Source organism: Tachyglossus aculeatus, unplaced genomic scaffold, assembly GCF_015852505.1.
Source record: "Tachyglossus aculeatus isolate mTacAcu1 unplaced genomic scaffold, mTacAcu1.pri SUPER_30, whole genome shotgun sequence".
NCBI lineage: Eukaryota > Metazoa > Chordata > Mammalia > Monotremata > Tachyglossidae > Tachyglossus > Tachyglossus aculeatus.
The window spans coordinates 1026461-1042165 of NW_024044837.1; the positions used below are offsets into that span (position 1 = coordinate 1026461).

Below are 15705 nucleotides of genomic sequence, written 5' to 3' on the forward strand. Positions count from 1 at the left end.
CCGCTCTGAAGAGATGGAGGCTGCTCTGCAGAGATGGAGGCCGCTCTGAGGAGATGGAAAACGCTCAGAGGAGACGGAGACCATTCTGAGGGGACAGAGGCTGCTCTGCAGAGACGGAGGCCGCTCAGTGGAGACAGAGACAGCTCTGAGTAGACAGAGACCACTCTGAGGAGACAGAGACCACTCTGAAGAGACGGAGGCCACTCTGAGGGGACGCAGGTCGCTCAGTGGAGAGACAGCTCTGAGTAGACAGAGACTGCTCAGAGGAGACAGAGACTGCTCTGAAGAGATGGAGGCCACTCTGAGGATATGGAGGCTGCTCAGAGGAGACGGAGACCACTCGGAGGAGACAGAGACCGCTCTGAGGAGATGGTGGCCACTTGGAGGAGACAGAGACCGTTCTGAGGGGATAGAGGCCGCTCTGCAGAGACAGAGGCCGCTCAGTGGAGACACAGACAGCTCTGAGTAGACAGAGACCGTTCTGAAGAGATGGAGGCTGCTCTATGGAGACAGAGGCCACTCTGAGGAGACGGAGGCTGCTCAGAGGAGACAGAAACTGCTCTGAGGGGACAGAGACCACTCAGCGGAGACAGAGACAGCTCTAAGGAGACAGAGACCGCTCAGAGGGGACAGAAACCGCTCTGAGGAGATGGAAGCTGCTCAGAGGAAACACACCAAAGGCGGCTCTGAGACATAGGCCCTGTCTTGCAGAACCCAGGTGCCTCACGGCCCAGCTCTGCCTGGTTGCCTGTCGTGGGTCTGACACTGTCACCCTACAGAGCTTGCTTGGCCCCAGATGCTCTTATGTTAGAGATGCAGCCTGGTCTAGTGGCTAGAGCCCGGCCCAGAAGTCAGAAGGACCTGGGTTCTAATCATACTTCCATCACCTGTCTGTTGTGTGGCTTTGGGCAAGTCACTTAACATCTCTGGGCCTCCGTTTCCTCATCTGTAAAACGGGCATTTAAGTCGCACTCCCATGTGGGATAGGGACTGCGTCCAACCTGATTACGCTGTAATTACCCCAGTTCATAGACCATTGCTTGGCACATACTAAGCGCTTAACGAGTACCATAATTACTAACCCACAATGCCCTTGATGGTCACGGTCCCTTGAGGTACTTGGGGCCCCAAGCCTCTTCAGCCTATTCACATCCGATGTTGAGTCCACTCACCTGGGTCACATCCTCTCTGTCTTAAGGCTTTCCAAGTTAAATAATTAGTTCATCTTAATAATAATACTAATGATAATGATGGCATTTGTTAAGCGCTTACTATATGCGAAGAACTGTTCTAAGCGCTGGGGGGATATGAGGTGATCGGGTTGTCCCATGTGGGGCTCACAGTCTTAATACCCATTTTACAGATGAGGTAGCTGAGGCCCAGAGAAGTGAACTGACTTGCCCAAGGTCACACAGCAGACACGTGGCGGAGCCGGGATGGGCTCTTCACTTAAGACCCGTTGTCTAGTGGAAAGAGCACAGGCTTGGTGTCGAGGGAATCGGGCTCTAATCCTGGCTCTGCCACTGGCCTGCCGGGAGACCTTGGGTAAGTCACTGATCCTCGCTCCATCACGTTTCCTCACCTGCAAAATGGAGCTACGACATCCGTTCTCCCCCTTTCTTAACTGGGCATCTTGGGTGCTTCAGGGACTGCATCAGCTGTGACTTTTTTTAATGATACTTTTTAGTGCTTTCTATGTGCCAAAGACCGTACTAAGTGCTGGGCTAGTTACAAGATAATCGGGTCCTACATGGGGCTCACAGTCTAGCTAGGAGGGAGCCCAAGTATTGAATTTGCATTTCACTCAGTCAGTCAGTGGCATTTATTGAGCACTTACTGCGTGCAGTGTGCCGTATTAAGTACCACACAACAATAAATGGACATACTCCCTTCCCGCAATGAGCAGACATTGATATAAATAAATAAATTACACAGATGAGGGAACTGAGGCACGGAAAAGCGAAGTGACCTGCACGCAGGTAAATTTCCCCAAGAACATCGCCTTCCTTAAGGACTGAGAACTACTACACGGGGGATTCTTCTTCCGCATGAGTTCTCCGGGGACCGACCACGGCCGAGGTTTGGCCGAAAGCCTTTCCACACCCGTTCCATCTGTGGACTTTCACTCCGTTGTGAACCTTCTGGTGGTTAATTAGGGTTGACCCTTGACCAAAAGCCTTCCCGCACTCGGCACATATGTAAGGTTTCTCTCCGGTGTGAATTCTCCAGTGATTCACCAGGTCCGAGCCCTGACTAAAGCCTTTTCCGCAGTCGTCGCATGTGTAGGGTTTCTCCCCAGTGTGGATTCTCTGGTGTTTAATGAGGGTCGAAGAGTCCCCGAAAGCCTTCCCGCAGCCGCTGCACCTGTAAGGCCTCTCCCCGGTGTGAATCTTCTGATGCGTCGCCAGTACGGAGTGGTCACTGAAGGCCTTCCTACATCGGCCGCAGCGATAGAGTCTCTCTCCCCCGTGGATCCTCTGGTGCCTCGTCCGGGCCGAGTTCTGACTGAAGACCTTTCTGCAGTCGTTACATCCGTAGGGCTTCTCTCCGGTGTGAATCCTCTGATGGTTGATGAGCATCGAGCGATCGCCGAAGGCTTTCCCACATTGGTCACACCCGTAGGGCCTGGCCCCGGTGTGAATCCTCTGGTGGTTGATGAGGATGGAGCGTTGCCTGAAGGCCTTCCCGCACTCGCTGCACCCATACGGCTTCTCTCCTGTGTGGATCCGCTGGTGCTTGATGAGGGTCGAGGAATCCCGGAAGGGCCTGCTGCAGTGGCCGCAGCGGTTGTGGATCCTCCGGTGTTTCGTCAGGAAGACCTACCCACACTCGCTGCATCGGTAGGGTTTCTACCCGGTGTGAATCCGCCGGTGGGTCATGAGCACCGAGTGGTCGCTGAAGGCCTTCTCGCTCTGGTGACACCTGTAGGGTTTTTCTCTGGTGTGGATTCTCTGGTGTGTAACAAGGATGGAGTGTCGACTGAACGCTTTTCCACATTCCTTACAGCTGTGAGACCCCAGGGAGGAATTCTTATGGGGCTCTCCGGGGACCCCCAAACCGGCACCCACCCCACCGGGGAACTTTTCTCCATCTCCCAACTTCCCGGCTCCGTCCCTCCACGGAAGGCCCGGGGGTGGTCTGGGAGAGCTTCCCGGAGACCATCCCGTGGGAAAAAACGGCTTCCCTGTTCCCCTCCGGTTTCTGGAAAACGGCTTCCCTGTCCCCCTCCGGCTTCCGGGCAATGGGCTCGCTGGTTTCGGTTGGGGTTTTACAATCTGGAATGGACAGAAATGGAAAAGTCAGCCATCTCTCGGGTTGCTTATTCGGGTTACGGGAGTGAAAGTGGTAACTTGTCTACCAACGGATAGATTTGCGGTGGGGTGGGGGTGGTGTCGACCAGTCGATCGATCGATTGAGCTCTTGATATTTCTTCAGTCATATTTATTGAGGTTAGTCCAGTGCTCTGCACACAGTAAGCCCTCAAAAAATATGACTGAATGAATGAATTGAGCGATTGAGTGCTTGATATTCCTTCAGTCGTATTTATTGAGCTTAGCCCAGTGCTCTGCACACAGTAAGCGCTCAATACGACTGAATGAACAAATTGAGCGATTGAGCGCTTGATATTCCTTCAGTCATATTTATTGAGCTTAGACCAGTGCTCTGCACACAGTAAGCACTCAGCAAACACGACTGAATGAACAAATTGAGCGATTGAGCGCTTGATATTCCTTCAGTCGTATTTATTGAGCTTAGTCCAGTGCTCTGCACACAGTAAGCGCTCAAAAAATATGATTGCATGAACGAATTGTGCGATTGAGCGCTTGATATTCCTTCAGTCATATTTATTGAGCTTAGTCCAGTGCTCTGCACACAGTAAACGCTCAATAAATACGATTGAATGAATGAATTGAGCGATTGAACGCATGATATTTCTTCAGTCGTATTTATTGAGCTTAGTCCAGTGCTCTGCACACAGTAAGCGCTCAATAAATACTAAGCGCTTGGGAAGTACAAGTCAGCAAAATCTACCCCACAACGGGCTCCCAGTCTAGAAGGGGGAGACGGACAACAAAACCAAACACATGGACAGGTGTCAAGTCGTTAGAGCAAACAGTATTAAAGCGGATGCACATCATTAACCAAATAAATAGAATATGTACAAGTAGAGTGATAAATCTGTACAAACATCTATACAGGTGCTGTGGCAAGGGGAAGGAGGTAGGGAGGGGGGCATAGAGGGTGGAGAGGAGAAAAGTGGTTCAGTCTGGGAAGGCCTCTTGGAGGAGGTGAGCTCCCAAGCGCTCAGTACAGTGCTCTGCCAATAGTAAGCACCCAATTCATTCATTCATTCAATCGTATTCATTGAGCGCTTCCTGTGTGCAGAGCACAGGACTCCCGAAGGGATGCATGAGAGGCCAGGCTGCTTCTCCAGTGTGGCTCAGTGGGAAGAGCCTGGGCTTTGGAGTCAGAGGTCATGGGTTTGAACCCGACTCCACCACTTGTCAGCTGGGTGACTGTGGGCAAGTCACTTCACTTCTCTGGGCCTCAGTTCCCTCATCTGTCAAATGGGGATGAAGACTGTGAGCCCCCCGTGGGACACCCTGATCACCTTGTAACCTCCCTAGCGCTTAGAACAGTGCTTTGCACATAGGAAGCACTTAATAAATGCCATCATTATTATTATTATTATTATTATTATTATTATTATTATTATGCATGAGAGTCCAGGCTGCTTCTCCAGCGTGGCTCAGTGGGAAAAGCCCGGGCTTTGGAGTCAGAGGTCATGGGTTCGAACCCAGCTCCGCCACTTGTCAGCTGGGTGACTTTGGGCAAGTCACTTCACTTCTCTGGGTCTCAGTTCCCTCATCTGTCAAATGGGGATGAAGACTGTGAGCCCCCCGTGGGACACCCTGATCACCTTGTAACCTCCCCAGTGCTTAGAACAGTGCTTTGCACATAGGAAGCGCTTCATAAATGCCATTATTATTATTATTATTATTACTGTCATCCATCGAAAGAAAACCCCCCGGCTGCTCGCCAGCTGAGGGGAAAGTACTCACCGAGGGAGAGGAGGTTCTGGTAGTTCTCCAGAGTCACGTCCCACTAGAGGTGGCGCTCGGCGGGCCCCAGTTTCGTCCACTCCTCGGGGCTGAAGGTCACGGCCACGTCCTCGAACGTCAGCGACCCCTGAAAGGTCACAGCATCTCCTCGCTCGGTTCCTGCCCCTTTCCCCCTCGCCCCCCTCGGGGAGTTGGGGAGATGGGGGGGCTACAACCAGCACTTAGCACAGCGCCTGGCATAGAGCTAAGCGCTTAACAATATTGCAAGTATTATTATTATCGGCAGGGTTGGAGGAGCCCACTGTTGGGCAGGGACAGCCTCTATATGTTGCCAACTTGGACTGCACAAGCGCTTAGTACAGTGGTCTGCACACAGTAAGTGCTTAATAAATACGATTGAATGAATGAATGAATGAAAGGAGAAAAAACATTCATAAATATGATTGAATGAATGAATGAAAGGAGAAAAACATTCATTCATTCATTCAATCGTATTTATTGAGCGCTTACTGTGTGTGCAGCACTGTACTAAGCACTTGGGAAGTCTAAGTTGGCAACATCTAGAGACGGTCCCTACCCAACAGCGGGCTCACAGTCTAGAAGTTCCTTGAACGAGTTGTCTACACGCGCTGCCTAGAATTCCTCAACAACAACTCTCTCCTCGACCCCCTCCAGTCTGGCTTCCGTCCCCTTCATTCCACGGAAACTGCCCTCTCAAAGGTCACCAATGACCTCCTGCTTGCCAAATCCAGCGGCTCATACTCTGTCCTAATCCTCCTCGACCTCTCAGCTGCCTTTGACACTGTGGACCACCCCCTTCTCCTCAACACGCTATCTGACCTTGGCTTCACAGACTCCGTCCTCTCCTGGTTCTCCTCTTATCTCTCCGGTCGTTCTTTCTCAGTCTCTTTTGCAGGCTCCTCCTCTCCCTCCCATTCTCTCACTGTGGGGGTTCCCCAAGGTTCAGTGCTTGGTCCCCTTCTGTTCTCGATCTACACGCACTCCCTTGGTGACCTCATTCGCTCCCACGGCTTCAACTATCATCTCTATGCTGATGACACCCAGATCTACATCTCTGCCCCTGCTCTCTCCCCCTCCCTCCAGGCTCGCATCTCCTCCTGCCTTCAGGACATCTCCATCTGGATGTCTGCCTGCCACCTAAAGCTCAACATGTCGAAGACTGAACTCCTTGTCTTCCCTCCCAAACCTTGTCCTCTCCCTGAATTTCCCATCTCTGTTGACGGCACTACCATCCTTCCCGTCTCACAAGCCCACAACCTTGGTGTCATCCTCCACTCCGCTCTCTCATTCACCCCTCACATCCAAGCCGTCACCAAAACCTGCCGGTCTCAGCTCCGCAACATTGCCAAGATCCGCCCTTTCCTCTCCATCCAAACTGCTACCCTGCTCATTCAAGCTCTCATCCTATCCCGTCTGGACTACTGCACCAGCCTTCTCTCTGATCTCCCATCCTCGTGTCTCTCTCCACTTCAATCCATACTTCATGCTGCTGCCCGGATTATCTTTGTCCAGAAACGCTCTGGGCATATTACTCCCCTCCTCAAAAACCTCCAATGGCTACCAATCAATCTGCGCATCAGGCAGAAACTCCTCACCCTCGGCTTCAAGGCTCTCCATCACCTCGCCCCCTCCTACCTCACCTCCCTTCTCTCCTTCTACTGCCCAGCCCGCACCCTCCGCTCCTCCACCGCTAATCTCCTCACCGTACCTCGTTCTCGCCTGCCCCGCCATTGACCCCCGGCCCACGTCATCCCCCGGGCCTGGAATGCCCTCCCTCTGCCCCTCCGCCAATCTAGCTCTCTTCCTCCCTTCAAGGCCCTGCTGAGAGCTCACCTCCTCCAGGAGGCCTTCCCAGACTGAGCCCCTTCCTTCCTCTCCCCCTCGTCCCCCTCTCCATCCCCCCATCTTACCTCCTTCCCTTCCCCACAGCACATATTTATTACTCTATTTATTTATTTATTTTACTTGTACATATCTATCCTATTTATTTTATTTTGTTGGTATGTTTGGTTTTGTTCTCTGTCTCCCCCTTTTAGACTGTGAGCCCACTGTTGGATAGGGACTGTCTCTATGTGTTGCCAGTTTGTACTTCCCAAGCGCTTAGTACAGTGCTCTGCACATAGTAAGCGCTCAATAAATACGATTGATGATGATGATGATAGAAGGGGAAGACAGAGAACTAAACAAAACATATTAACAAAATAAAATAAACAGAATAAATATGTACAAATAAAAGAAACAGAGTAATAAATAAAATAAATAAAACAAAGGAGCCCGTCATCATTGGTATTTATCATTCATTCATTCATTCATTCAATCGTATTTATTGAGCGCTTACTGTGTGCGGCACACTGTACTAAGTACTTGCATTGATCGAGCACTCACTATGAGAAGCAGCGTGGCTCAGTGGAAAAGAGCCCGGGCTTTGGAGGCAGAGGTCATGGGTTCAAATCCCGGCTCCGCCAATTGTCAGCTGGGTGACTTTGGGCAGGTCACTTCATTTCTCAGTGCTTAGAACAGTGCTTTACACATAGTAAGCACTTAATATTTTATTATTATTATTATTATTATTCTTCTCTGGGCCTCAGTTCCCTCATCTGTCAAATGGGGATGAAGACTGTGAGCCCCATGTGGGACAACCTGATCACCTTGTAACCTCCCCAGCGCTTAGAACAGTGCTTTGCACATAGTAAGTGCTTAATAAACGTCATCATTTTTATTATTATTCTCTGGGCCTCATCTGTAAAATGGGGATTAAGACTGTGAGCCCCCAGTGGGACATACTGATCACCTAGTAACCTCCCCAGTGCTTAATAAATTCCGTCATTATCATTATTATTCTCTGGGCCTCAGTTCCCTCATCTGTCAAATGGGGATGGAGACTGAGCCCCATGTGGGACAATCTGATCACCTTGTAACCTCCCCAGCGCTTAGAACAGTGCTTTGCACATAGTAAGCGCTTAATAAATGCCATCATTATTATTATTATTCTCTGGGCGTCATCTGTAAAATGGGGATTAAGACTGTTAGCCCCCCGGGGGACAACCTGATCACCCTGTAACCTCCCCAGCGCTTAGAACAGTGCTTGGCACATAGTAAGAGCTTAATAAATGCCATCATTATTATTATTATTAAGTGCGGAGCACTGTCCTGGGTACTTGGGAGAGCACGATGCAATAGTTGATTGACATGCTCCCTGCCCACAACCAGCTTACAATCTAGAGGCCTGGCACATAGTGAGCGCTTAACAAATACTACTATTACTATTCTTAATAATAATAATAATAATAATGATAATAATAGGAATGGTATTTGTTAAGCGCTTACTATGTGCCAAGCACTGTTCTAAGCGCTGGGGGAGATACTAGGTCATCGGGTTGTCCCCCCGGGGGCTCCCAGTCTTCATCCCCATTTGACAGAGGAGGGAACTGAGGCACAGGGAAGTGAAGCGGCTTGCCCAAAGTCACCCAGCTGAGAAGTGATATGAGAGGGGGAGACAGGCATCTGTCAATGGATGAATGGTATTTATTGAGCGCTTACTTTGCGCAGAGCACTGGACTAAGGGTTTGGGAGAATACAGCGCAACAGAGATGGTGGGCACATTCATTCATTCAGTCATTCAATCGTATTTATTGAGTGCTTACTGTGTGCAGAGCACTGTACTGAGCACAAAGGAAGTACAAGTCAGCAACACATAGAGACGGTCCCTACCCAACAGTGGGCTCACAGTTTAGAAGGGGGAGACAGACAACAAAACAAAACATATTAATATAAAATAAATAGAATAAATATGTAGAAATAAAATAAATACATAAATAGAGTAATAAATATGTACAAACATATATACAAGTGCTGTGGGGAGAGGCAGGCAGACATTAATCAAGCTATCGGTGGTATTTATTGAGCGCTTCTTGTAGTAAATGTAGCTTTGTATTGTTGTATTGTCCCCTCCCAAGCGCTTAGCCCAGTGCTCTGCACACAGTATGCGCTCAATAAATACGTCGGAATGAATGAATGAATGTAGAGCACTGTACTAAGCTCTTGGGAGAGCACAGTACAACAGAGTTGTAGACACGTTCCCTGCCCACAACAAGCTCACGGTCTAGAGGACGAGAAGTTGAGACTGCCACCCTGATTGTTTTGTGTCTATCCCAGCGTTTAGTACAGTGTCTACCCCGCACAGACATGGGGGGAGTATCCAGCCGGGAGCATACGTCCAGTCCAGTCTGGGCCCGAGTCCGGAACTCAGGCCACCCTTGGGAAGCCGCGAGGGGGAGCTCGCTGCGGGCAAGGAGGGCATCTGCTTATTGTCCCACTGTCCTCTCCCGAGCGCTTAGTACAGTGCTCCGTACATAGCAAGCGCTCAATGAATACGACTGAATGGAGAAGCGGCATGGCTCAGTGGACAGAGCCCGGGTTTCGGAGTCGGAGGTCATGGGTTCGAATCCCGGCTCCACCATATGTCTGCTGTGTGACCTTGTGCAAGTCACTTCACTTCTCGGTGCCTCAGTTACCTCATCTGTAAAATGGGGATTGACTGTGAGCCCCACGTGGGACAACCTGATAATGCTGTATCACCTCCAGCGCTTAGAACAGTGCTTTGCACATAGGAAGTGCTTAACAAATGCTATCATTATTATTATTATTAGGTCATGGGTTCTAATCCCGGCTCTGCCAATTAATAATGATAATAATGGAATTTATTAAGCGCTTACTACGTGCAAAGCACTGTTCTAAGCGCTGGGGGGATACAAGGTGACCAGGTTGTCCCACTGGGGGCTCACAGTCAACCCCCATTTTACAGATGAGGGAACTGAGGCCCAGAGAAGTTGTGACTTGCCCAAGGTTACACAGCTGACAATTGGCGGAGCCGGGATTTGAACCCAAGACCGCTGACTCCGAAGCCCGGGCTCTTTCCACTGAGCCACGGTGTCAGCTGTGTGACTTTGGGCAAGTCACTTGACTTCTTTGGGCCTCAGTTCCCTCATCTGTCAAATGGGGATGAAGACTGTGAACCCCACGTGGGACAACCTGATCATCTTGTCTCCTCCCCAGCGCTTAGAACGGTGCTTTGTACATAGTGAGTGCTTACTGGGTGCTGAGCACTTACTGGGTGTTGAGCACTGTATTAAGCGCTTGGGAGAGGACAATAGAACATCAGAATAGTCATTCATGCATTGTTAAGCTTAACAAATAAGGTAATAATTATTCTTATCATTATTATTATTAGACTGTGAATTCAATGTGAGAACTCATGACCTTCCATCCCCTCCAGCGCTTAGTACAGTGCTTGGCACATAGTAAATGCTGAACCAATTACATAATAATAATAATTGTTATTGTTAGACTGTGATAATAATTATCATTGTTATTATTAGACTGTGATCTCCATGTGAGAACTCATGACCTGCCATCACCTCCAGCGCTTAGTACAGTACTTGGCACATAGTAAACGCTTAACAAATAAGGTAATAATTATTCTTATCATTATTATTATTAGACTGCGAATTCCATGTGAAAACACATGACCTGCCATCCCCTCCAGCGCTTAGTACAGTACTCAGCACGTAGTAAACTCTTAACCAATATCGTAATAATAATAATAATAATTGTTATTATTAGACTGTGATCTCCATGTGAAAACTCATGAGCTGTCATCCCCTCCGGCGTTTAGCACAGTGCTTGGCACGTAGTAAACTCTTAACCAATAACATAATAATAATAATAATTATTATTATTATTAGACTGCGATCTCCATGTGAGAACTCATGACCTGCCATCCCCTCCAGTGCTTAGTACAGTGCTTGGCACATAGTAAATACTTAACAAATAAGGTAATAATTATTGTTATAATTATTATTATTGGACTGTGAATTCCATGTGAGAACTCATGACCTTCCATCCCCTCCAGCGCTTAGTACAGTGCTTGGCACATAGTAAATGCTTAACAATTAAGGTAATAATTCTTCCTTTTCTTCTTCTTCTTATTAGACATGTGAGAACTCATGACCTTCCATCCCCTCCAGCGCTTAGTACAGTGCTTGGCATATAGTAAACGCTTAATAAGGTAATTATTATTCTTATCATTATTATTATTATTAGAGTGTGAATTCCATGTGAAAACTCATGACCGTCCATCCCCTCCAGTGCTTGGCACATAGTAAACGCTTAACAAATAAGGTAATAATTATTCTTATCATTATTATTATTGGACTGTGAATTCCATGGGAGAACTCATGACCTGCCATCCCCTCCAGCGCTTAGTAAAGTGCTTGGCACGTAGTAAACGCTTAACAAATAAGGTAATAATTATTCTTATCATTATTATTATTAGACTGTGAATTCCAAGTGAGAACTCATGACCTTCCATCCCCTCCAGTACTTAGCAGAGTACTTGGCACGTAGTAACCTCTTAACCAATATCATAATAATAATTATTATTAATGTTATTAGACTGCAATCTCCATGTGAGAAATCATGACCTGCCATCCCCTCCAGCGCTTAGTACAGTGCTTGGCACGTAGTAAACCCCTAACCAATAACATAATAACAATCATTATTATTGTTATTAGATTATAAGATCAATGTGAGAACTCATGACCTGCCATTCCCCTCCGGAGCTTAGTACAGGGCTTGGCACGTAGTAAACACTTAACCAATAACATAATAATAATAATTATTATTGTTATTAGACTGTGAGCTCCATGTGAGAACTCATGACCTGCCATCCCCTCCGGCGCTTAGTACAGTGCTTGGCACGTAGTAAACGCTTAACCAATAAGGTAATAATAATTATTCTTATCATTACAGTTATTCGGCTGTGAGCCCCATGGAAGAGAGCAGATCTCCCCCGGCGCTCAGTACAGTGCTGGGCACATAGTAAGTGCCGAAGGAGCAGGCCGCGTTCGCTGGCGGTGTGTATTGAGCGCTTACCGTGGGCAGGGCACTGTGTACTGAGCGGTTGGGGGCGTCCAAGCCAAGGGTCTGCTGAAGGACAGGCTGCGCGCTCCGTTCCGCTCCTCGCTCCGGGTTTGGGGCTCCGGGCTCCAGGCCTCGCCCTGACCCCCCTACCCAGACACCGGAAACGCCCGCCAACACCGCCCCGAGACGCACTTCCGGTGCCTCTCAAAGACGCCGGAGGCTTCGTCGTCTCGGTGGTAGGGACGCCCTCCGGCCCCGCCCCTCTCTTTGCCCAGTCCCTTTTCACCATTCATTCATTCGTTCGTTCATGCATTCATTTGCTCGTTCGTTCGTTCATGCATTCATTCATTCGTTCGTTCATTCGTTCATTCATTCATTCACTCGTAAATGCATGCATGCATCCACTCATTCGTTCGTTTGTGCATGCAATCATTAATTCATTCGCTCGTAAATGCCTGCATGCATGCATTCATTCGTTCGCTCGTTCATTCATTCATTCATTCGTTCGTTCGTTAATTCATTCATTCGTTCATGCATTCAATCAATCATTCGTGCATTCATTCATTCGCTCGTAAATGCAAGCATGCATGCATTCATTCATTCGTTCGTTCGTTCATGCATTCATTCATTCGCTCATTATTCGTTCGTTCATTCGTTCATGGATTCATTCATTCATTCGTTCGTGCATTCATTCGCTCGTAAATGCATGCATTCATTCGTTCGTTCGTTCAGGTATTCATTCATTCATTTGTTTGTTCATTCGTTCATTCATTCGTTCATTCATTCATTCATTCATTCGTTTGCGCATTCATTCATTCATTCATTCGTTCGTTCGTTCATTCATTCATTCCTTCATTCATTCGTTCATGCATTCATTCGTTCGTTCATTTATTCGTTCATGCATTCATTCCTTCATTCGTTCATGCATTCATTCATTCATTCGTTCGTGCATTCATTCATTCCTTCATTCGTTCGTTCATTCGTTCATGCATCCATTCCTTCCTTCTCTATTTATTTATTTTACTTGTACATATCTATTCTGTTTATTTTATTTTGTTAATATGTTTGATTTTGTTCTCTTTCTCCCCCTTCTAGACTGTTAGCCCACTGTTGGGTAGGGACTGTCTCTATATGTTGCCAACTTGTACTTCCCAAGCGCTTAATACAGTGCTGTGCACACAGTAAGGGCTCAATAAATATTATTGATTGATTGATTCATTCGTTCGTTCATTCGTTCATGCATTCATTCCTTCCTTCATTCATTCGTTCATTCATTCATTCGTTCCTTCATTCATTCATTCGAGAAGCAGCGTTGCCCAGTGGAAGGAGACCGGCCTTGGGAATCAGAAGGTCATGGGTTCTAATCCCACCACCGCCAATGGGACAACCTGATAACCTTGTATCCCCCCAGCGCTTAGAACAGTGCTTCACACATAGTAAGCGCTTAACTTAATACCACCATTATTATTATTATTACCATCAGCTGTGTGACTTTGGGCTAGTCACTTCCCTGGTCCTCGGTTCCCTCACCTGTAAAATGGGGATGAAGACTGGGAGCCCCCCGTGGGACAACCTGATCACCTTGTAACCTCCCCAGCGCTTAGAACAGTGCTTTCCACATAGTAAGTGCTTAATAATTGCCATCATCATCATCATCTTTCAATTAATCGTATTGATTGAGCTCTTACTGTGTGCAGAGCACTGGATTACGCACTTACAAAGTACAGTTCAGCCACAGATAGAGACAATCCCTACCCAACAGCGGGCTCACAGTCTAGAAGGAGGAGACAGACAACAAAACAAGTAGACAGGCATCAATAGCATCAGAATAGATAAATAATAATAATTACGGGATTTGTTAAGCGCTTCCTATGTGCCGAGCATTGTTCTAAGTGCTGGGGTAGACACAAGGTAATCAGGTTGTTCCTTGGTCTGCTCTTTAATTGAACCTCTGGGCTTCTAGGCACCAAGCTCAGATCGACAGCCCCAAACCCGCATCTCCATCCTCCTCGAATCTGGCCCACAGAAGGACCGATTCCATTGTTTTGTACAGTGGGACTAATTAAAGTCTGATTTCCCCATCCCATCCCTCGGGACTTCCTCTCGTCCCAGGTTTCCCAGAGCCCTGAACTCTAGAAAAGCAAAGGACCCGCTCCTCATCCCCTCGACAAAATCTTCACACTTGTTACCTATCATCCCCATCTCCCAGTCTCTCAACTCCGATCCAAGCCGATCTCACAGCTCTGCCACCTGTTCCAACATCGCGGGAGACTGGAAGGAAGTCGGTCTTCATTCCCGTGGATTTCCATTCCCCCTCAACGGAATCTCTTTCAGTTTCCATGTTCCCGACCCCCATTTCTACAGATAAGGTCGCTGAGCCAACGGGAGAGGAAGAGATCTGTTGTGAATTACGGATCCCGGTGCCCAATGAGGTCACGGGGGAATAACGGGAGCATTCAGGAAAGCCGGTTCGACGATTCTCCCGTGCTTCCTCGCGGGCCGTGCCGTGAGGTAAGTTCTTTCTGTTCTGCTCTTCTTCTTGGGCCTCGAGTGAGGAGGCAAAAAGACCCTTTCTGCCCGCTCATCCTGAGGTGCCAGCGAGAGCCTTTCGGTCCAAAAATGAAGGATTAAACGGACTTCGTACTAGAAAACGTACCGTGATCCAATCCCGTCCACCACCTGTCCTTGTCGCTACTCTTTCTCTGACAATGGCAACATTCTACTTAGAGGGAGCATATTCATTTATTCATTGAATCGTATTTATTCGGGACATACCCCGAGCAAAGCACTGTACTAAGCGCTGGGGAGAGTACAATATAACAATAAGCAGACACATTCCCTGCCCACAATGAGCTTACAGTCTAGAGGGTGATAATACATTTCTTGCTCCCCATCTCAATGAATCATTCAGTCAATGGTATTTATTGATTGATTTACCTCCTTCCCCTCCCCACAGCATCTGTATATGCATATATTCATTCATTCATTCAATCGTATTTACTGAGCGCTTGCTGTGTGCAGAGCACTGTACTAAGCGCTTGGGAAGTACAAATTGGCAACAGAGATGGTCCCTACCCAACAATGGGCTCACAGTCTAGAAGATAATAATGTTGCTATTTATTAATATGTGTATATATATCTGTACATATTTATTACTCTATTCACTTTATTTGTACTCCTTGAACGAGTTGTCTACACGCGCTGCCTAGAATTCCTCAACAACAACTCTCTCCTCGACCCCCTCCAGTCTGGCTTCCATCCCCTACATTCCACGGAAACTGCCCTCTCAAAGGTCACCAATGACCTCCTGCTTGCCGAATCCAACGGCTCATACTCTGTCCTAATCCTCCTCGACCTCCCAGCTGCCTTCGACACTGTGGACCACCTCCTTCTCCTCAACACGCTATCTGACCTTGGCTTCACAGACTCCGTCCTCTCCTGGTTCTCTTCTTATCTCTCCGATTGCTCTTTCTCAGTCTCTTTCGCAGGCTCCTCCTCCCCCTCCCATCCTCTTACTGTGGGGGTTCCCCAAGGTTCAGTGCTTGGTCCCCTTCTGTTCTCAATCTACACGCACTCCCTTGGTGACCTCATTCGCTCCCACGGCTTCAACTATCATCTCTACGCTGATGACACCCAGATCTACATCTCTGCCCCTGCTCTCTCCCCCTCCCTCCAGGCTCGCATCTCCTCCTGCCTTCAG

General features: G+C 48.0%; 1 pseudogene; it reads right to left on the reverse strand.

Moving 5' to 3' along the window:
- Positions 1–1936: 1936 nt before the first annotated feature.
- On the reverse strand, positions 1937–14346 carry LOC119921767 (annotated as a pseudogene).
- Between the last annotated feature and the right edge of the window lie 1359 nt (positions 14347–15705).